The sequence below is a fragment of the Xenopus laevis genome, chromosome 2L, assembly GCF_017654675.1.
Source record: "Xenopus laevis strain J_2021 chromosome 2L, Xenopus_laevis_v10.1, whole genome shotgun sequence".
Lineage (NCBI taxonomy): Eukaryota > Metazoa > Chordata > Amphibia > Anura > Pipidae > Xenopus > Xenopus laevis.
In genome coordinates, this window is record NC_054373.1 from 85,615,685 (window position 1) to 85,640,320 (window position 24,636).

The window sequence follows — 24,636 nt, forward strand, 5'->3', positions numbered from 1 at the left end:
GAGAAATTCATTATAAACAATACTTGCCCCTTCCTATAAAACATTGTTTAAAGCAACAGGATTATTTTCCTGATGAGGGTGTGTTCTGGCTGGATCATTGGCTTGCATGCAGCGGCAATGTTCTTTCACTGGGGCATCATTGTATTGGTTCCAGGGCTCTTCACAGGTAGGTTATTATTCGGGGATCTCCCTTATTGCATTGTTTTAAGCAACAGATTTTTCAGATTTCATTTTGCCTAGATTGGGTTTTGTTGTATGGAAGCTCCTCTAAAGTTCCAATGGCAAGGGAAATGAATGCAGGGCTGCAAGATATTCCAATGTAACTTACTTGTGGGTCATATTTTGGTGGAGCTTGCAGGGAGTGGTGGAAGCTTGGCTATCTTTTGAGAGTGGCACTTTTGGAAGATGAGGGCAGATGTTGGGCAATTCATTGGAGTGCTCTTGTGTGCAGGGACCATGTTCTTTTATTGGGGCATCGTGGTATTTGCTCATTGGCTGAATATATTCTAAAATTAATGTTAAAAAACAAGGAAGTTAAGCCACCAGGATGGGACTAGGATTCAAAATAGGCCCTGACCTTTCAAGGACACAGAGACCCCAACGCCCCCCAATCCCAATAAGTAGTGACTGTTTGTAGTAGTAATTAGCGCACTGTCCATGTACAAATGGGGGGTGATTAAACATTAGATGGGTTAAAAATAGGGATGAGTATGGGTCTGTTTAGAAAAGAGGCACCTACTGTATTTTATCCTGATTCAGTTTAACTGAATTTAACAAAACAGAAGCAAGTGACATCCAGATTAAATATGGGGTTCTTTAATTAGAATTACACATTTGGTTGCTGTGCTTAAATAGGGGGTGCTGTAATTTGGGAGGTATAATCTTCTGCTGGCCATGGTACTATATGTAAGAAATACTCTTATGCCCTAATTCTAAGTAAAGAGCTCTGTATTTAAATGTGCTTTACCTCTTTAACTGGAAATTCCGATCTCATAATGAAACACTCCTTGAACCCCTCCAAGCGCTTGAGTTAAGCACTGGGAGGGGAAGTGAGGCATTCATTTTATAACTTAGGGTACATTTTCATGTGGAAAAGAGTGCAGCTTTTCCTGGACATACATAAGCTTGTTAGATGCGCAATAAGGAGCACACTTGCAGCATTTGCACCCCCAGGAATATGTAAATGACCTCCACAGGAATGCATACTGATGAAAATCTTTTCTTTGCCCCACCCATTAAACTAACTGTCAAAGCCTACCCTCTCCATCTACCAACAGGAAGGTAAAATGATATACGAGTATTAATGTTCGGAGCGTCACACTGCCACAGTACTTCAGGTCACAGACCTTCTTTTGCAAAAAAGTGATCAGCAGTAAAACCAAATGAAAGAGTTACAGCCTGTCCCATGTTCTAAGTGATCCAAAGCGCAGTATCAGCACAACTCTTTGTATAGCTATTCAATCATATTGCATGTATAAAAGCCTGTACCAGTGACCTGCGGAAATTCATTAGCAATGGGGCTAACATAGTCAACAGTAAATATTTTATGTTTATTATTTAAATTTTTCTGTGACTGCATATTTTTTCTATTAAACACATACTGTAAAAGGTACTGGATACTTAAGGGATATTTAGGATTTGCAATTTGGTGATAGTTTCCCTTTAACACAGTTAGTGTTCTCCTGGCCTGTGAGACGATTACAAATGATCAGGGATTCATGTTGCTTTAAGTGACAGGAGCCCCAGGGGCATAAAAGCAAGACAAGCTAATGAAAAGAGCAATTCCAAAACTGCTGTACTATGCCTACAAAATTAAGTAGATCAGTGTAATGTACAGTAGATATCCAGGGGGTTCTGCTGTTTCAAGACTATTTAATTTTATTCAACATCAAACTTTAACAGCAAACACTCTTTATGGTAATGAATGAAACGTCAATACATTTGTGTGATTCATTTCACTTGGTTATGTAATACCAAAAATTAATAAAACAAGGCATTTCTGTTTTCACCCCCAATGTTATCTTTGATCTATTACTATAAATGAAGCTTAAAATGATTTTGTCTTTTTCTGTTTTGTATATTAAATTATAATTCCAATACCAGTCATATCTTCCCCATGAAATGTATACACAAGGGATTTTGCCTCTGAATAAAAGCAATAAATCAGTAATGTGAGTACCTCTTCTTGCAAGAGAGTCCATATAAATCCATCTTCTTACTAAACCGACAGCTGATTGGGAAACATCAAGTCTAAATTCAGCTGGGGTAACAGCATTCTGCTCTAAGCATCCCCTCACATTGTACACGTTACAGAACTCTCCCACCTGGTCCCCAACAAGACATTTCAGTGAATACATTTGATATCAATTCCTTTCCTATAGGCCAACAAGGCTCTAAGGATGGCCTGGCAGTCTCTTATGGTGCCAATAAATAAAGGTGGTCTAGCTCCCCATTTATATCTGTGCATCTTGGCCAGTCATCTATGGTTCCATATAGATGACACTGACCCTGGCCTCCATCACCTTGCTCATCAACTGAGATACACTGAGGCTTTGCTTGCTACTATTCTGCCGCCATTTTTTTTTGAGCAATTACAGCTGACATTGAGCAAGGAACCGTAGAACCGTAGGACAGTACTGGAGACACTCAGCGATTTCATCTCACGCCGAGTATACATTTGCCCACCAACTATATATTTCCCATGTGGCCCCTTACATCTATCACGGGACTGCCCTATGATTAAACAATATTGGACTAAGGTGATTAAATAAAAGGTGGAATACCTAGAATTCCCTGACATACTGTACATACCTCAGAAGTCTTTTTGTTGGGACAGATTGAGTAGATCATCCCTCTAAATAAAACTAGATCCATGGCTAGGGTTGTCTTTTTCTGTATAAAAAATTTGTGATGCTAAAGCCTAAACTGGATGGGAACTTGGGCTCTGTCAGTTAAGTAATAACTTACCTTACTTAATTCATACCTTCCCTCCATCATACTTATATATCAGGGACGTGGATGCCCTAAAGATTTCAAAAAATATGGACAACTTGGCTTGAGGCCAAACTTGAGACACAGGAGGCTGCCTAGCAGTTCTGTTCTGCTAATGCACATTTTTATAGGCATTGGCTCTACCAGTACATATTCAGTCTGTGCTCTGATTATGATACTGAATAGTAAATTGCCATTTTTAATCTTGCTGATAACCTCCTGTAATGTCCGTTACAAAATTGGCAACTAGCTAGGTTGGTAAAATACCAGCCAGATGGCAACCCTAGACACAGCAGAATTCTGTCCATAAAATGCCATACATAAAGGGCTTGTACCTATCTATGCATGAGGCATATGGCATGCTCCAGGACAAAGGAGCCCTCTTCCTAATGCCTACCTTGACCAATACGTAGGGCTTTGTGCATTGCATCTGTGCCAGTTGAAATGCAAGAAATTAAAGATCATGCAAGTGTCTGCAGATGTCTCACTTACTTATCACCCCTTTGCACCCACTGCATACACTTTAATAACTGGCACAAATCTTTTAGGTTTGTGTATCTGTTGATAATTATTCTACACTGGGCAGAAAAAAATTGAATTGTGTGTGAATTTTGAGGTCCAATTTCCATAACATATACAGTACATTAGCTTCTTAGACCTTGAAGAGTTTTAATTTGTTTCTCCTACATAACACAGATACTTTAATAATGTTCCATCTGGTAGGGTAGAGGCATTTATCCATATTTTAGCAGGGGGGTTATTTTTACCAATGAGTTAGATGCTACAATTTCCTCTTTTACAAAACCTGACTATGACTTTAATAACTGTCATTAATATTTACCTTTGTGATCCTACCAAAGTGAGTACTATGTTACCTGCTTTTTTTGGTGGTTCTGGCCATTTAACGCCTGTCAAACTCAAATACATGACTACATCTATACAAGATGCTATCTTGTAATGAGTCTTGGCTAGCCTTGACATACAGAAGATATTTCATCCTGCACAGTTCCCTTATTTACTTTTTGGTTTTCATTGTCCTTTCATCAGACTTCTAATGGAATAGCAGGTACCTCTAAACTAAATTGTCAACTTAGTGGTCCATATATGGGTGCCAAGCAGTGTGGTGCCTGACCAGTTTGTGACTAAAAAGTCGACAGATATTAGGTGGGATTGAAAATTATGATAGGCATTTACTGCATTGGTGCTTTGATTTCATCCTGGTCCAGTGTGTCTGTAAGAAACTTACCCAGGGGACGGCAGGGACGCCTGCCGCCCCTCGACGGGGACGCCCGTCTCGCACCGCCGACGCGGCTAGGCCCCAGGCGCCGGCTCCTATGGAGCACGCGGCGCGCATGCTCGAGAATTAAAGGCGCAGGCACGCTGGCGCAATTGCGTTGGCGTGTTTGCACAGGCGCTGGCGCTGATTCGCCAGCGTCCAATGGCGCCAAATTCAAGTGTTTAAAGGGCCATCAGTCCTTTTGTGCCTTGCCCAACGTAGGTTCTGTATATGGTTCCTGGGTGCGATTATCTCTGTGATTCTTGTTGTGACCTTGGCTATCCCTGATTCCTGTTTTATTTCCGCCTGCCCTGACCCTTTGGCTTGTCCCTGACTACTCTTTGGATTCCGTTCTGTACTTCGACCCTGTTAGTTGCTGACCTGGCCTGTGACCTCGATTACTCTGCTGCTTACCGATTTTGTACTGCATTCCCGATTGGTTTTGACTCGGCCCGTTCCTGGACTTTGATAAACTTTACGTTACGTTCCCTTGCTCGCCCAGAGTTCTTCCCTCAGTCTCCTCACTATTAAGTCCTGGCGGCATCCGAGTAGCGGAGGGCTCCTCCCGACGTGAAAGGCGGCGGTTATAGGCCGAAGCGTGAGCCGAGCTCGGGACATTGGGGTTTACTCTGGGTTGTGGGATACTGTACGTTACAGTGTCCTTGCAGGCCCAAAGTATGATAAGCCCGGCACACGGGTGACTGAATCTGGCAGGATATTCTTTTTTGGAGCAAATTTTTTTAAAACTGCATGGCCAGTTTAAGGCTGTAATCCTAAAAAATTGCAATTGATAATAGGACTAGGAACTAGGCAGTGTTGACCCCTCTTCCACTCCCATGTGCTCTACCGTTGAGCCTCTCAGCTTCATAGGACAGATTTGACTATAATTTGCCCAAATAACTCTCAACAGAAGACTCCCTAAATAGTAAATTACACACCAATCTGCAAAACAGGAAATCCTGACAAACATACAGAACCAGAGACATCAAGACCCAGGAACCATTTTTCAGAGATTTTAGTTCTATATAGTGATGGGCGAATTTGCGGCGTTTCGCTTCGCCGGAAAATTCGCGAAATTCGCGAAACGGCGAAAAATTCGCGAAATGGCGCCGGCGTCTCGTTTTTGACGCCGGCGAATTTTTGCCGCGAATTTTCGCGGGCGTTTCACAAATTTATTCGCTGGCGGCGAAACACGCACATTCACCGCGAATTCGCGCCTGGCGAATAAATTCACCCATCACTAGTTCTATACTGTACCATATTCCAGGTTCTGCATGTGCCAGTCTTCCTTATGTAATTCTAAAAGTAATTTGAGTCATTATATTACTCCAGGAGAACAAATGGTTTGCCAAATTCAGCTCAGTTGTGAAATGGCAACATAACTAATATCCTAATAGATTCTGTAATATGTTTTCATTATTGCTTATTGGATCAATATAGAAGGAAAATCAAATAAACAATATGCCTCCTGCTGACAAACCTTTGCATTTCTTCCATGAGGATGAACATATTTTATGACATACCTTAACAGGTAATTGTAATACAGATGAAACAGGATTTGACAATGTATTAAATCTCACACAGAGCAACATGTTGAAGAGGGACATCATTCGCTACAACAGAATGTAAAATCTGCTCTTTGTGAAACTATGATGTTGCATGTTTAGTAATGCAACAGAATTTTGTGCCCAGGAGCATTCATAGTGCTTGAGCTGTCATTATTAAATTAACCCTATCCATGTTTAATAGATGAATATGCTCACATCCTTTGTACCCCCCAAATATATGAAAACTATGTATGAATTGTGACAAAGCAAGTATGTTTTACCTACGACTCTTTCGTGCATTGTTCTATTCTTTAGCAATAGTTGCATGATCATCTAATTCGGTAATTTTCTAAACCAATCTAGCCATAGTGAGACTGAGAGGGCAGGGTCATTTATTGGCTAATTCCACTTATTCTGCTAGCATAAATACATTATCTACAAAGCTGTTTGCCTTTTTATCATCTTTGTTCTACAACACTAATAAGTGAGGAAACCCTTTTTACGATACATTAAAGCCCTATATAATGATCCCATATCACAAGTTAGCCTTCTGGGCTATGATTCTGATGCTATACTTGAAACTGGGAATGCGACTGGAACCCTTTCCCGGTTAATCTATTAGTGATTAAACCCCTGGCCTGTGAACTCAGATTAAACCTTAATATAACACGCATACAGGTCTCATCTAAACAATACAAATGTACTTTATATGCGGATGATGTATTACTGTCACTAACAAGGCCATTAACTACCCTCCCTGATTTGTACAAAATCTTTTGGGACTAACAATTAACTCCTCAAAATCAAGAGCACAAAATATAAATTTGTCTGCAGACAAGTGTAGGCTCATACACCTGAATTTTGACTTCAAATGGGAACCAAATAGTCAAAAATATCTCGGCATTAACTTGACCAGCTCTTATCAAACCCTTTATGATGCTAACTATCCAACTTTATAACAACAAATGCATAAAACTCTACAGTCATGGAAAGATCGAAATATTTCCTGGCTGGGTTATTAAGATACTAATTTTACCCAGGGTCCTATACTATCTGCTAGTACTCCCCCTTACTTCCAAGCCAGAGCTGACATAAGATGTGTTATAAATATATTTGGGACAAAATTAAACCGTGAATCCCTAAGAAATACATGTCCTGCCATAAACGTAATGGGGGTATGGGAGTTCCAGATTTAAAAAAATATTTTATAGCATCTCAATTAAACCAAATGGCTAAGTGACATATAATATTAACCCCTGCAGTGGTGGTCACTTGGAAGAGGCTGATTTGAAAAATTGTTCTATTTCCAATTTTTTATGGGTTCCTAAACATGACCTACAGAGGTGAATTATGTTTTGAAACAGGCATTGCGATTATGGGACCAGATATCAACACAAGCGCTATTGCAGAGTTGGTCAGAAAACCTGTTTTTTTGACCAGGGCTGACAGCTAATTTCACCTGGTGGCAATATTCAACTGTCCAGAATTTGGGATCTGACTAAATCTGGTTTACTCCCTACAATACCATTTCTTATTGAGAAATTCAATATTCCTAAGAGTGAACATTTTTTGTTTATGGGGCAAATTCATCAAGGGTCGAATTTCGAGGGGTTAAATCCCTCGAAATTCGACTGGGGAATAGAATCGAATAGAATCGAATAGGCAATTCGGGCGAATTTACGTGCTGGCGAATAGTCGAATTGGCGAATATTCGCCAGGCGAATAGGCGCTCGATCGAAGATTCGATCGAAGGCTTTTCATTCGATCAAATGCCTTTTTATTCGATCAAAAACTTGGAAAACAAGCCTATGGGACTTTCCCATGGGCTTTTAAAGCAATTCGGTAGGTTTTAGGTGGCGAAGTAGGCAGTCGAAGTATTTTTAAAAGAGACAGTACTTCGACTATCGAATGGGCGAATAGTCGCAGCGTTTTTTTCACTCGATCCAGTACTTCGACTATCGAATGGCGAATAGTCGCAGCGTTTTTGCGCTCGATCTATTCGAATCATTCTACTCAGGCGAATTTACGCCAATTCGATAGTCGAGGAGCACAAAAATTCGAAGTTTTTTTACTTCGAATCCTTCACTCGAAGTTAGTGAATCGGCCCCTATGTATTCTCCCACCTTAAAGGTAAAGATGTACCGTTATAAAACCAGTTAGAATATATTTGTATTTCCTGCCCATTAGGTCCTAAAAATGGTTCAGCAATTTATAGAGACTTGATATCTGTTGATTCAATTCTCCAATTAAAATATGTGTAGGACTGGTTAACAGATAAGCCAAAGCAATTTAATAAAATGTGTTCCCCTTGGCTAAATTACAGAGGCCTTATACATACTCTTAGCTAGCCTCCCCTGATAGAATTCCTTGTATTTGACTGGCGAACCAGACTGCACACTTTTATTCTTTTTCTGTTTTCATTTGGAAAATGACATGCATGCAAACCTAATTGTTTGGAATTATAAATGGTTTTCCATTGTTTCTTATTTACCTTAGCTGCAACCCTTTTGTCAGCAATAGAGAATTGCCAGTCTTATGTAAATATATTCCAACTAAAAGGTTTGTACTGTAATATGCTGGGAAACCAATACAAATATATAAAAAAAAAAAAATAAGTGAGAAAACCCAAAGGTATCTTGCCCAAATCTGTTTCCTGGCTGGTAAATACTTGAGCCTGGCAAACAATTTTCTTGTTATCAAGCGAGATAAAGCAAGTGGAATTCAGTTAAAGACTCTGTGTCCAAATATACCTATATGTATGCGTGTGAGCATGAGTACGTGTGTAGTCGCTCTCAACAACGTAATTTATCTAAACTGTCAGTAAAGCAGTTTGTTCTATCGCTTCCTACAAATACCCATTTTGGCGACAAATCATGAATAATACATTTTCTCTTGTCGACTGTGCTATTCTGGTGTCATTAGGCTGCTTTGCATTCAACATCATAACAGGAATGTTACATTAATATACATTTTAATTAAAGAATTTCTTCCCCTTTATTTTTTTGGGTTAGTCTACAGGTTTTGTGTTATTGCTAAATAAAGCAGGTGATAGAATTAAACGAGATGTTCACCTTTAAAGTAACTTTGAGTATGTAGAGAGTGATATGAGACAATTTGCAATTGGGATTAATGTTTGGTTTTTGAGTTATTTAGCTTTTTATTCAGCAGTTCTCCAGTTTGCAATTTCATTAGTCTGGCTGCTAGTGTTCAAATTAGCCTAGCAACCATGCATTTATTTGAATAAGAGACCAGAATATGAATAGGAGAGGTCTGAATAGAAAGATGAGTAATAAAAAGTAGCAATAACAATAAGGGTTCTTATTCCTCAGCAGTCTCCTTTTCGTGGTTAGAACCACAACTAAACTCACAAACTGTAAAAATACAGTACGAATGTCATGAGATTTATTGAAAATAAAATCCGGATAAAAAAAGTATGAACAGAAAATTATGCTGAACCTCTAAAAGTCCGAAATGATTTAGAGCGGTCCAATAGGATCAGGTCCCATTGACTTCTATAGTACTGCAACAATGTTTACCTGGTGAAGTTTTGTATTAGAAGTTTGTGTAGTTTTTACACTTCATAAATCTCAAATTTTTAGAGCTATTTTAAAAAAGCGAGAAACCAGATTTTTTGGGGATTGAGATTTGTGGGGGAAAAAATGAAATTTGATTGTTAGTGAGACCCGCTAAATGTGTAGCCTTACAGAGCATTTATTTTTGTAGATAGAGCCAGTGATGCCCATTTGAAAACTGGAAAGAGACAGAAGAAGAAGGCAAATAATTCAAGAACTATAAAAAAAATTGAAGCCCAGTTGAAAAGTTGCTTAGAATTAGTCATTCTAAAATATACTGAAAGTTGACTTAAAGATGAACCACCCCTTTAACTGTGTAACTAGCTCAATTCTATGGTATTGACCACATACCGGTGGCCAACCAGCCAACTCAAACATGAAGCAGGAAGGACTGAAGCAATGGAATTATACAATAATGGGCCAGTTGGTTAGCATGACCCCTAGCTGTAGTAAAGGTCTGACATCACATGACACAACATTTATTTACATCTATTTGATTTGAATAGAAAAAGGTGTGATAGTTATCTTTAGAGACTGTCTTTTGGGCATTTGTCTTTGGTTTTTTGGTGTGGAGAGCCAAAAAAAGAAAAAAAAACATTCTGAAGGGCTTTAATTTGTGGCAGGGTAGGTAGAAAATCAGTTGATGCCACTTAAATATTATATTACAAGTTATTTACATATGCACACACGTGCATTTATATATAGGGGTAACACAATTTTTTTTCTCTATTTCTATTTTATCAATAGCAATACATTTGTTTTCCTAGTGGTGCCATTTTAAAGATGGCTATCTTCAATATACAGTGCTACAGACAGTGCTTGAATTGGGGCGGGATGGGGCGGGATGGGATCCCGTTACTTTTTTGAAATGACCAATCTCCATCCCCTCAGGCGGGATGGAACGATTTATAATACCGGAACTATGTGGAACCGTTTTTTTAAAAAAACTTCCCTTTGTTTTTGGGCTTTAGTGTAGGTGGGAGCGTGCGCCATGTGGGACGGAGTTCCCTTCCAATCCAAAGTATAGATAGGCATAGGCGGAGATAGGCAGAGAGGAACCCCGCCTGCTGTAGTCTGCAGAGAGGAAGCCCGGTACAGGAGGAGGAGCCGATGCAGCAGTATCACGTTGGCGCGGCACAGCGCTGGCCTGTGTTCAGGGTCTGCTGCCTCACCTGCTCCAATTACTCACACGCAGAGTCGCAGACACCGGCCGACGGCCGTCAAGTCAGTGTTTCACCGGTGACCGGGTGACCAGCCTTCTCTGCTATTCTGCACAGCACACGCAGGACTCACCCTGTCCCAGGTCAGGTCCCTAGTCGCAGTCCCAGCCAACTGAGCGAGCAAGGCCCAGGTAGGCATTACGCACATCCACGCCATCCATGCCATCCATCCATCCATTCCTGATTCAAATGGAGGTCCTGATTCTGTCCCCAGAGACCCTTAAATTAATATTTCAAACTATCGCCCTCGTATGGTCTAGTGTCCCAGTGCCTAGGTAGAAAATTTCAACAGATAGGAATGTTTGGGACAATGCCACCCTTATACTATTTTCCTTTTCTGATCTTTAATTAATGAATTGCTGGCCTCTTAATTTTTAAGTTAATTAACTCAATTTTTAATATTTCGTTTTTTTTAAACACATGCACTTTAATTAATTGATTGGCTTATTTATTATATTATTTATATACCAAAATAATTGATTAATGTATTAATTGATTGATGTGCTGGCACTGTATTGATTTGGGCATTATTGCATATGATTGAATTGGCACTTAGCGCTTATTTATTTATTTATTTAAATATTTGTAGAGTGTGGGGTTTTACTGCTGCTCTATTTAAAGGATTTCTAGCCATGTTGTCATGTAATCAAGACCTTGAGCATCTTAACAATTTACTATTCCTTGCCCCTGATCTTTGAAGGGGTGATTGAATATTTGAATATTTGAATTATGGTTCACTTTTTAAGGTAACTTTTTTTTTAGTAATTTATAGAATGGCCAGTTCTAAGCAATTTAGCAATTGGTCTTCATTAATATATTTTAATTTGTTAAAAAAAATTGAATTATGTTGTTATTATATTTATAATTATTTTGCCTCTTACTTGACTTTTTCCAACTTTCAAATAGAAAGCTGACCTATCGGAAACAATTGCTCTGTTTTTTAGCTTTTCATTACTCCTTTCTAGTCAGGCCTTTCCTATTCATATTCCAGTCTCTTACTCAAATCAGTGCATGGTTGCTAAGGTCATTTGGGCCCTAACAACCAGATTCCAGACATTGCAGACTGGAGAACTGCTGAATAAAAAGCTAAATACCGGTAACTCACAAGTCACAAATAATAAAAAATGAAAACCAATTGCGAATTGTTTCTGAATATCACTTTCAACATTATACTAAAAGTTATTTTAAAGGTGAACAACCTAATGAACAGGGGGGTTCCACTTCCACAGATAAACTATTTAATCAGATTTATGTTTTCTCAGAATTGCTTCTCTCTTGCCACTTCCTTGCTGCCAAACTTTCTGTTCATTGGCCATGTTTTAGTGATCTTACTTGCTTGTCTGGGATCAATTGAGTGCCCATTGGCCATTTCTACAGTGATTATACTGGCACAGCTAGGGTTTGCACGACTTGGTTATGTTTTTTAAGTGGTTGTGTTTTTTAGGGGGTGTGGCCAAAAAGTGGGCATGGCTTTGTAGACATTTTTTCGGCGTGCTTAAAATGGTCCTGACTTGCGTTTTTCTCCTGTGTGTGCCATGATGTTGCGGGAGCTTGATTGGTGTGAGCATGTGTGCAGCATCATGCCAATGTGCCAATGTGACATGCTTAATGCGTATGTATAATGTGTGTGTGTATTTTGTGTGTATTGTGCATGTGTGTGTATAGTGTATGTGTGTGCATAGTGTATAGTGTGTGTATAGTGTATGTGTTTGCATAGTGTATAGTGTGTGTGTGTATGTATGTGTGTGTATATAATGTGAGTGTGTGTGTGTACATGTATGGCCACCAGCCTGCCGGGTCTCCACATTGGCTGGTTTGTCTGTGTGTCCAGTGTTCCAGGCTCTTCCTACTGCAATCGCCTGTATGAGTATGTGGGCTAGTGACTTGTTTTGAAGAAAACAGGAACCGGCCAGGCAAAACAGGCTCCGTGTGTGTGTGTGTGTGTGTGTGTGTGTGTGTGTGTGTGTGTGTGTGTGTGTGTGTGTGTGTGTGTGTGTGTGTGTGTGTGTGGTGTGTGTGTGTGTGTGTGTGTGTGTGTGTGTGTGTGTGTGTGTGTGTGTGGTGTGTGTGTGTGTGTGTGTGTGTGTGTGTGTGTGTGTGTGTGTGTGTGTGTGTGTATATATATGTGTGTGTACTGTGTATATGGACTCATTGCTCTTATCCGGGGCACAATGACAGTACCTGAAGTCTTGCCATGCGCCTGACTAGTAGCTTTATGTGGGATTGAGCAGGAGAGACCGACCCACTGGCCCCTGTATGGTTTGTTCTTGCAGAGCAGAGTCAGTATTCTGTTGCGAATGTACAAAATTTTCACATGTTTAAATAACCGGATCTCCTGTTACTGGCTCAGTTGTGCATTTTTTGTATAATGGCAACGCTTGAGAAGTTGACCCCTGACTTGAGATGAATGCGCATTGTGCAGTTGCACACTTTAAAAAATGCACAACTGAGCCAGTAACAGGAGATCCGGTTATTTAAACATGTGAAAATTTTGTACATTCGCAACAGAATACTGACTCTGCTCTGCAAGAACCAACCATACAGGGGCCAGTGGGTCGGTCTCTCCTGCTCAATCCCACATAAAGCCACGGGGAGGATGGCTTTACTCACTGAAACAGCTAAACGCCTATTAAGGTCTCTTGGAATTTGGCAGATAAGGGGAGAGGCCAGAGGGAAAAAACACTTAATGGGCAAATGAGTCTGAATTTAGGGAAATAAAATACAGCAGAGGGTGGAATAAAGTTAAAGGAGGCAGAATGCAGATAAGGTCAGGAATGAGCTGAGAACATTAACGTATATATAAATGAATGATAGGGCAAAAGAACATCAGGGAAAAGTAGATAATGTACACAGGAAGAATGAGAACATATTTTGCTCTATTAAAGTAGGAAACTTTGAAGCAAGTAGTAGGATGTGGGTGAGAACAGTAAAGAAAAAGAAAAGATTAAAGGGAAAGTTTACCTAGCAAAACGATTTTTTTTCAGGACAACCAAGGCTTTCACAATCTGCTGATATATTTTGTGTGAGTCCACTTCTGTAAATTTACAAGCTTTTAAATGCATATTCTGTATATACATTTCATTTGAAGCAACATAGGGGGTTCATCACAGTGAGGTTGGGGAATGCACTGCCGGGTGATGTTGTGATGCTGATTCAGATAATGACTATAAGAGGGACTTTTTGGACAGACATAATATCAAAGGCTATTGTGATTCTAAACTCTATAGTTAGTATAGATATGGGTATGTAGAATTTAATTAAAAGTAGGCAGGGGTGTGTGTATGAGGCTGGGTTTTCATTTAGAGGGGTTGAACTTGATGGACTTTGTCTTTTTTCAACCAAATTTAACTATGTAACTATGTAAATGTAAAAAATTAGGGTCATTCTATTTCTTGCAATATTAAAAAAAATATTTTTGATAAACATGGAAATAGCAAAAATAACTGGTGGGCGAGACCTATTAAAAGTGGGTGTGGCCTATATTTGTGGGCGTGGTCTAAAAAAATTTGCACCGCGTTACGCGCGGCACTTCCACCATCCCTCCACCTTTTTGAACCCAATTCAAGCACTGGCTACAGATACTGCATAATGGAATTGTTAACATAATATACTTGTGGAAATGAATTTCCCAATTTTTTTTCAGAATCTGTTATAGAAGAATAATGAATTTCAACTGTGATTGTTGATAAAGGAAACGTTCATACATATCTTAGATGCTTAGGTCCAACTTATAAATATTCAAAATAAAGAAACATAATCATAAAACAACAAAAGGGAGCAAAAACATAAGACATTGTAGGGCTCATCCAAGAACAATGTGCAAATGCCCACATGTTTCTAACCACAATGCAGCATTTTTTCCCAGGATACCTGCATGGCACACAGCAAGTCTTTCCTCTTCTGGCACTCATAAATTGTGCACAAACTGTATTAAAAGTATGGAGGTTTGCATCCAGAAACTGATGTTCACATTGCGATGTGTAAATGAATGTTTTCCTGGTTTGCAGAGATGATGCATAAAGGGTTAAGGGGTATGGTTTATCTATTTCAAGACACTGATGCTACCTTACTTAAGGTGGTAGGTATTATTAGAAAAGTATTATTATATAAGACACACTTACATCATCATAGAGCTTCTTTAGGGGAATATAGGAATTGATATCTGATCCACCACAGTAACTGGGGAAGGGCTATTAGTCTACTTTCCTGGTTGGACATGGGGGGGTTTCTAGGGACATAATATACTAGATAAAATAATGGAGTCCATAGAGATCAATTACTTGACCCCAATACGTCACTAAATATTGGGAAGGCCATTGAAGTCTTCATGTACAGTAATTTCTTTGACCAATTCTTCCACAGGATGGGGGTAGGATCCCCAGTACCTACCGACCCCAAATACTAAAGTAATGTAGGGCATACTTTTAGTACAGCTATCATAGGGTCTACCAATAAAAAATGTAACTTTGTTGCATAATAATGAGACAAACAGGAAATGTCCTTTAATCAATAAAACCCATCAGTGCCATGAGCAAATTGCAATTTTGGCACACCACCACCTTGTGGCCACAATCATGGGCAATGCATTTAAACACTTGTAGCTGCACACTGCATAAATCAGACAATTTTGCTGAAAATCACCGATGTCTGCGCCCAGTTCTTCAGACACAAGTTCAATGCATTAGTGGGTGCAGGTCACTGTGGGAAACTTGGAAAGTAGCGTTAGCTCCCTAAGCTCACAAGCTCACAATTTGCAAGAGGAGGCAGGATAGAACCAACACCATTGACTGCAACTATGTGGAAGTGGAAGAAGCGGGTTTGGAGCATTACCTTTAATGAATAGTGTATATTCCAACAACTGCACCAAAATGAGTGTGAATGTAACCATTGTACTGCTTTGTAAGCTACTTCTTTTGCTATCAAGTATACAAGATCTTTTTCTGCAATTGCCACCAGAGAGCAGAGGACCAGCTGCTGAATAGCCATTCATAGCAGCCACCAACCCCACAGTGCAATTCTGCATTCTGAGGTAGTGGAGCCTTCCTGGCAGGTTTCTTTGCTGCAGTAGGGGACAGGATCAAGCTCCTGGTTAAACTTTTATGTTTAGTTTTCCTTTAAGCAATTCACTGAAAATCCAACCTATTATAAAGGTGATCTGAAGAATTATTTGTGGGCAATGCTGTTGTGATCTACTGGTTATCAGCCCAAGATCTTTTGGTAGAACATAATCTATCATAATCTAACATTTGAACTCACAATATTTATAAATCTGGACAGAACTATGAGCTGTGTTTTCAGAAATAATACAGCACCTACTCAAGCAAATAATGGGCTTAAGTGATCACTTTAGTATTAAGAATAAAATCCAAGTGTCATGTTTCAGTTCAAATACAGGCACTCGTCCGTATAATACTACATGAAAATCCCATCTATTAGAGTAAACAATATTAGTTACCATGTACCAGATATGTTATTTGCATGCATTCCTTCGTGATAAGTTCATTTAACCCCCTGTGCTGTATCCTGAATCGTGATAAAATCATCATGCACCTAATCCTCTACAAAAACATTAGCTACTGTACAGCCAGCTTCAAGCATAAATTCCAAAGCCAGCTCTTTCCCCCAATGGAATTATAGAAGCAATGCAATTTCACCTTAAGCATAAAAGAGCAAGAAATATACCCAAGTATGAATATGTTAGCCCTGTGTAGGGGGAGTCTATCTGTCTTTATACAAGCCCCAAATACAATCAATATAAAACCAAATAGGTTTCCTTCTAGTGTTAATGAGACTGTCAGGTTCTAATAAAAATACCATGTGCATTAAGCCCTGCAAATGTACAGCTGGACAGAGGTCAGATTTTCTTTTGCAGAGCATGACTGATGCAAAATACACTTAAAATCTATATTAAACCACAAAGCCATTTTCCTCACTGATTGCAAGTTTTATGTTAGTGGTGGTAACATTACATGCCTGTATCGCTTATTATCAATCATTACTATGCATGGTTATTATAGTAACTATCAGGGCTGCCAATCTTTAGTTGTTGCTCATACAATACCCACGACATCAACTGATTCTTCTGAAAGTTTCAGTTCAGCAACATTAGGAAAATTACAGCCTATCAAACCCTTTAATGGATTAAACTCTGAACTGAGTCATGTCCAAGGCTAGTGTCAGGAGTTATAGCATGAATATACCGTACAGATGCCTTACTCTTTGTTCCTGCCATCATCTTTGCAGCTCTCGATCCTCACGGCAAGTTGTACAGCACATTGTTATTCTGATATTTTGACAACAGAGGGAGCCATAATATAGTATTTAGTAAGGAATTATCAATTAAATTGAATTATTAATATTATGCGATTGATATATGAAAAATGTTTGGCACCTAAGATAAAGCAAGTTTAGATAAAGCAATTTAAGCACTACAGTAATTGGTTTTGACTTTTTTTTTTTTTTTTTGTATATAGGTTTAGGAACCATTATCCAGAAACTCAATATCCAGAAATCTCCAAATTACGGAAAGGCCATCTTCCATAGACTCCATTTTATCCAAATAATAATTTTTTTTTAAAATGATTTCCTTTTTCTCTGTAATAATAAAACAGTACCTTGTACTGGATCCAAACTAAAATATAATTAATTGTTATTGAAAGCAATACCTGCCTATTTGGTTTATTTAATGTTCACATGATTTCCTAGTAGATTTTAGGTATGAAGATCCAAATTACAGAAAGATCCATTATCTGGAAACCCTAGGTGAAACAAGTTTGTGAATCAGTATGTGGAACATTGCAACACAATTACAGATATGATGAATAATAAAATACCAGAAATTTCAAGAGTCAAGTAAAGTATAATTTATGAGCACAGGTGCAATGCCCCCTCCATAATTTAAGCATAATTTCAGATGCAAGGTAATGATGCAATAAAACATGCGGAATGGCGACTGTGCTTTGAAGCAACTGAAAATCTCAGGTATAAGGGCCCTTACACATAGGCAGTTTTACCTGCGCTCCCCTACGTTGCTCTTTCTTACATTCAGCCACAGGGGAGCACAGGAGTAGATGCACTCAATTATTGTGAAGGGGGCTGTACTCACACAGACGCATCTATGCCCCAAACGCAGATGGGACGCAGCATGTTGCATTTGACTTGCGTTTGGCGCATACATGCGTCTGTGTGAGTATAGCCCCCTTCACAATAATTGAGTGCATCTACTCCTGCCCTCCCCTGCGGCTGAATAGAAGAAAGAGCAACAAAGGGGATTGCAGGTAAAACCACTCATGTTGAAAGGCCCTAAGGATGTTGTAATTTCTGTCTCCAGGGTTCCAATGCAACAAGAGGTGCACTTGCCCTCAATTTGGAACAGAAGGTAGGATGGAGGTCGCTGCATTAAGCGCAACTATACTGATGTGAATGGAGGTGCTTTAGATTCAAGTACCTTTAATGAAAGTTAGCATTAATGAATTTATTAAATTTATTTCTTTAATAAATGCGACTGTAGCTGCAATTGTTATTCATAAATGAGCCCTGTAGAGTCAGAAGCTCTGGCACAGCTTTAAAGGAGACATATAGGATTGTTGAAAACCTCCCTAAAATTGTAGGCAATTATTAATTATATATTGTGCTGGTTTTACTTTGGGCTAAAAATTAATATCTTGAAAATGCCTCCATTATTAGAGCCCCCTATAGATTTGCTACTGTCTGTGTTTCAAACAAAGGATGGGCATGTTCTAATGGACCCTGCCAGAAGCACAGTACTAGGTGTGGGATAGCCAATCAAAGCCCTGCAGTCACACAATCAAAGACATGCTTCAGTTCCCTATCCGGTCAGACTAGTTGTTGATTGGTTCCTATCCTGCAGGCAGTGTGCTAAGTTCCACCATCTCCCCTGCACAGTCTGGGAAAGGAGGCAGCAGAAATTGGAAGAGATGGGCGGGACTAGCTAGGTTTTTATAGAAATTTTCAATAAATCAGCCAGAAACATTGCTTGTATCAGCACTTTCCTTCTATATTTAAAAGAGTAGAATGCACTGGCACATTCTTGTTTTTCACTCAGCATGTCTTGTTTAAATCAGAAGCACAGGGGATGTTTTGCCATCTTGACTGCAAGTGTTGCTCCACCAACCAATTTCTGCAGCATCCTCAACTGGGCAATATCTTCTAACAGAACAAAATTATTTTAAAGAGGAAATAAAACAGAACCCCATTATGGGGTCTATTTCATATTATATCCCCTTGATAAATAACCATTATATTAAAAAAATAAAAATGCATGAATGCAAAATCAACATAATAGAGTTCACAAGCGAGTATGCAGTATAGTTTATTTCATTTGTACTTGTGATATAACTAGTTATTGGTTAAAAACCTTTCTACTCCACTTTATTGATGACAGGGAAGCCCCATTCCTTAACATCAACCTTTAACCCCAGCCAGTAACCAAGGCATAATGACAGACATATCATCTGATCCACTGACCCACCAATCTCCCCAGGCATGATGTAAGCTCTTTAACAGGCTTTTATGTACAAAAACATTAAGGTTCTGCAATTATCATAAATATTACTTTGAGCAAAACACTTTTAATTATTAATATATGTTTATAACTTTGCATTAGACTATTATTGACAGGCTTTCTTGAAACAAAATCAATTCATTCTATCCTTTTGTTTGTAATGCATACAATCAATTAACTCATGCCTATGGCAACTATTTCATTGATTAGATCTCTAATAAATGGGTATTAAGGTCCCTGATTTGGGTATATATAGTAGAGAATTATGAATCCCAACAGAACAATTAATAAATTGTAAGCTGGTCTCTAAGAGAAATGCAGTTTTAAATATGTTTTCCTACTCTGTGTTTATGGTATATCATGGTTTGCAGTACAGTGTACTACATATAATATATAGTAAAACACAAAATATAGACAGCAGAAAAAGGCAGTGAGAATGAGAGAAGGAAAATAAAAAGAGTGACGAATTGACATATTAACTGCATGCTGTTTGTATTTACTTTTACAGCGTATGGGCAGTATCAAATAGTTGTTTTTCATCATTATATACACTCATACATCAAACCCTCAGACATACAGAAGTGTGTCAATTTATACAAAAATAATAGTTAGCAGTCAAGATGGGTGTATATTGCTTACTGTTATTATTATAACTGCATGACAATTATACATTAATACTTTGGACTCCTTATAGAAGCGTTTAACACTGAAATGCTAAAGTGGCTAAAAGTTTGCATAAAATGTATTATTTTTCTTCCTGGCGCACTGTGATTAGTGCACCAACCTGTTCATTATTAGTGCAGTAGTCTAACCAACCTGTAGTTTCCAACTTATTGCCAGTTGTAGGTAAGTGTATATAAGGAACTGGGCATCTGTTCTTGAAGGGCTCCATGGCTGAAAAGTCCACTTGTTACATGATATATTACAAATAAGAACATTTTGTACTACACACTCACAGTACATATGTTCAGTATATATAAGAGGGTTATCCAAACTCGCCACAGTTGTTGAAACTGTCATTGGATGCGGGGTGTTGTAGTTTTACATCAGATAGACATCACACATCTATTGCGGGGGTTTTGAGATACATCAGTATTTTCATGTTGATGTCAACCTAATTTATATTTATAACATTACTAAACATCTGTAATACCAAGATACTATTGGTGTGTAATGATATTTACAAAATAACCATTTAAGGTAGTCTCTAGACTGAATTTAAGGGTTGCAAACCTTTTACTAGTAGACACTACAGATTATCAATCATTTAAGCTTGTCACCTTTCTTTGTAACCCTAATCAGTTTTATTTTATTACTTAAGCTACATGGGATGCCTTGTGACAAACAGAGTTCATGCCTTTATCCCCTGATCTAGAATAAATTATCATTTCAAGTCAGTATTGGTTCCATGTAATTAGTTTCCCAGCCCATTAGATCCTACAGGTATATATATATATATATATATATATATATATATATATATATATATATATATATATATATATATATTCATTCCTGGAGAATATTTCATCTGTGAAAAGATACTGAGTAAGGCTTTTTTAACCCTCAGTGCCACACACTATAGTAACTGATATGAAACAAGCAAAACATCACATTTGTAGCCTCCTGCTTCAAACACAGTGTATAAAACGTACAGGTTATCACTGAAACGTACTCTCATTCATTAGTGTATTAATTACCCCTTTCCAAACCAATTATTCACAATTTAACCCTTTACAACTAACAGTTTGTATATATCTTGTATTTTTCTATTTTTATGTGGTTTATTGTATAGGAACAACAACCTTAATCTTTAAAATGCAGAAAATGTACAGTTTTTTAACATTGCAACTCCCTTTTTCTAGTTTTTTAAGTTTCTGTTGTAGTTTTGTTCTGGGACATAAATTTCACATTGTCTTTTAGGCTCACCAATAAAAATAACAGCAGCCTCACTGAACAACTGAATTGCGGAAAGCATGACAGTTAATCAAAACAAACAATAGTATACAAAAAGAAACTCACCAGAATTTAGAAAATTGCTGCTGGCAATGGACCAAGGTGCACCTCTGACTTTGCAAAAGAATTTGTATTCCACAATTAAACCGTCTTGTTTCTTTGAAGTGGTTTCCTTCTCTTCATTGTCCTGTTATTACTGTCACTGACATTTCAAAAATGTGAGTATTATCTGGACTGTGTCTCTGGCAAGGTTACACTCTGCACCAAGCTTATTTCATACAACAGTAAGAGCAGCTTTAGCTACTGAGACTGCCTTAGGTACATATTGATGTGAATTCACTGTATGAGCTGAGGGAGGAGTTTCACATCAGCACATACAAAATAGATTACCCACCTCCGAAGGTTTCTGTCTTAGTGTGCTTACGTGCGATGGACCAACTGAGTGAATAATTTAGAGCTAATTATGCATGCTATCATTTTGACTGGGCAGTTTGCAGCAAGATTTTGGAAGCCACATCAACATTGTTGATTCATGTGCTTTTGAGGAGCTGTAAGGAGAAGTTGACTCAGAGAGCTTGTGATGTATGAAATGCCTTATGTAGAAGGTCCTGGTTTCTTTCAATACTGAAATATGCTTACATTTATATACAGTTAAGCAATTAACAACCTCTTGGCTTAGATACAGTATGCTGACTCACATTTGTGCAAATGCATATACTGTGTAACCAATTTCCTATCTGACCTGATAATAGAATGCTGCCATTCTGCAATTGTCAGATCTATAGAACCCATTTATGTTGCTCCAAACCTGCTGCTGTCTAGAAACTTGAGATTGATCTTTTGTCCCAAGAAACATAAATCTATTTACATTAAACCACCTTAGTGTGGAATTGATGAAGAAGACTGGCTGAACTGTTCAACAGTGGTGATTAGGAATATGATATTTGTTTAAGGACAGTAGGACCAATCTCACAAAGTTTTTAGTCATCAGTACAATAATAAATCATTGATAAGATTGAGTCCCTTCACTAAATATGTTGACTTAAACATAATTTTCTAACTTCGGTTTAAATATAATATTCAGGAGTATAAATGCCACTAACATAGACTAATATGGCAGGTAGGGGTTTTGTAATTCCCAACATGGTGCTCTGCACATTATGTGATAGTGTGGAGGTTAAATTTCAAGCCGTGACAGCCTTGGCTACAGAAAATGACTGGAACTGAAAATTAAAATATGTATTAATGGCTGTGCTCTCATACAGATCCCATACTGATCTGATACTGATACAGTGTCATGTGACATGATTTTTGTCTGCTAATCCAGAAGTGTTAATAAAGTTATGTCTTCTTGAAGCAAGAGAAGCTTGGTGTCTGTGTGCAGTTTCTTCTCTGTCTAAAGAAAGCTGCAGGCTCACATGAGATTGAGCTACCGGTTATCCCATATCTTAAGCAGAAAAGCAACACAAATGTAGATAATATCATTGTAATGAAGGGCAAAGGCCATGCAGCAGTTGTGTGTGTATATAGGACACAATAGGAACCATATTAACATTGAATAAGAATGGTCTTTCTGTGGAGAAGATCTTACATGTTTGCTCGTACTTTCAGTGGGCAGAGGGTCAGCACCAAAAGCCTGTACAAGACGATTGCACATATAAAGTATCGAGTATAGAGTTGTGGAGCACATAGTTTCTGTTGCCAACAGATAAAATGGTTCTTGAGGTTCCAGCACTACATTAATGCTAGTTCACTGAGTGATTCAATGTGACTACTGTGCAGATTCATTTGTTGCTCCACCAGCATTTTGTACATTTTGTAACTAAATTCAACAGTTCCACATGTGTATTGCTAAAAATAAGTCATTCCAAAACCTTTTACTCACCTGCAGGTGTTATGAAGTCACATGCCTGGATCACAAGGCTTACGGATGTTTGCTGAGTGATGGGAATAGTATTTATTTATGTCACAACTTGCTCTATGGTGGAGGTAAGGGGCAGAAGCCCTTGAAATATTTGCATAATTTTCCACTAAAGTTCCAAATAAATCAAGTTGCTACAGAGGTAATTGTGTAGCGTGGTAAAGTATACATAGTGCATACTTTTTTTCAGTGAAATTGGGTGTGCCAAGTGACCAGGTAAGCCTACTTCATGTTCATATTCATCATCCCCTCCAGGCCAATGACCTCAACCTTCTATGGGTAAGCGTTTGGGGTTGGGGTCAATGGAAGCCATCTCATTCTAAAGATGCGGGTAAGCTTTAGCAGATCAAACTGCATTTAAAAAATCTTGGTTATTTTTGTATGAAATAGATTCTTAGTACTGCTGCAGTCATAACCCACTGAAAGTTTTTACCTTGCCCCAATATTTTTTGTTTTGGGATAGAGACTTAACAGCTGGAATTGAATAGCAATAGCATATTGAGTTACTGTAGCTAGACATTTTCTTATCTGGCAGCAATGGATCAATCTTATAAAGATGAACATTTATTCTTATAGGTTTTTTTAGCTTATCTAATGAAAACAAGAACATCTCCAAATGCAGGTTTTATGTGATTCTGCTGTTTCCTAGATGCCCAACCATCAGTACTAAAATTAAAATAATATCCACACTCCAAATCCTTACCAAAAAAAGTTTGAATGCAGAACTTTCACATTGAAATTTGGGAAAAATTAAAATTCTCATCAACAGTTAGCAGGTCAACAGTTATTTATTGCTTTAACTCACATGACATACATGGGCTGACCAGTTGAGTACACCAACAATTGGCCCATTGGCACTTTCCTATTGTTTGTTTCTTAATGAACACTTGGAATAGCAGGAATTAACAGGAGCTTTGACTTTGACTTTTTTTTTGGTTGACTGTCAAACATTTTACATCAGGCACAAATAATCCTCTATCCATCCATCAATCCATCTACCAGGATCCTCTATCCAACTTGAAATAAATGCCTAGATGGTAGGGTAGTAAGATTGAAAACAGCCAATGCCTGACCAAATATGGGCATGTATGGCCTATTTTAATCTTATGAAAACTGCTGGATACGGTTCATATTTCATTGAAAAGCAAAATAACTGGGGCCTTACATAATTACTGTAACAAAACAACTTTTTGATGTGGAATAAACCCTCCATTTGTTCCCTGTGCTTTTTCATGAAACCACCATTGTAGGTTGCTAGAGATATGTTTCTTCTCATCAAACTGAATCGATCTGTTGTATTTTCAAAGTTGTATAAAAATATACCTGTATATAATGATACAAAGAGCCCTTTTGTTTTATTTCCATTTGATTTCAGAGTTCACTTGAACAGAATGAAAAATGCGTAGGAAAAAGAATCTCTGAAGATCTGTTGTAGGAATACAGAAATTAGTGCACAAGAGGGAGAAAGCTCTTTGAAAATAGTATCCTAAAAGAAAATTTCTAACAGAATACATGATAAAGGGCAGCATAGTAAAAACAATAAAAATTTGGATACTGTATTAGAGTTACAATACTTTGTGCCACATATTTATAAACATAGGTGCTAAAACTAACAAGTGTAGGTACGCA

General features: G+C 38.2%; 1 protein-coding gene across 1 annotated transcript in view; it reads right to left on the minus strand.

Moving 5' to 3' along the window:
- htr1d.L (5-hydroxytryptamine (serotonin) receptor 1D, G protein-coupled L homeolog) overlaps positions 1-21,482 on the minus strand; it is a 34,448-nt gene extending 12,966 nt beyond the window's left edge. The window contains exon 1 of the mRNA XM_018245710.2: positions 21,153-21,482. The gene's annotated coding sequence lies outside the window, so the exon portion shown is untranslated. The remainder of the gene's footprint in view (positions 1-21,152) is intronic.
- Positions 21,483-24,636: the final 3,154 nt, after the last annotated feature.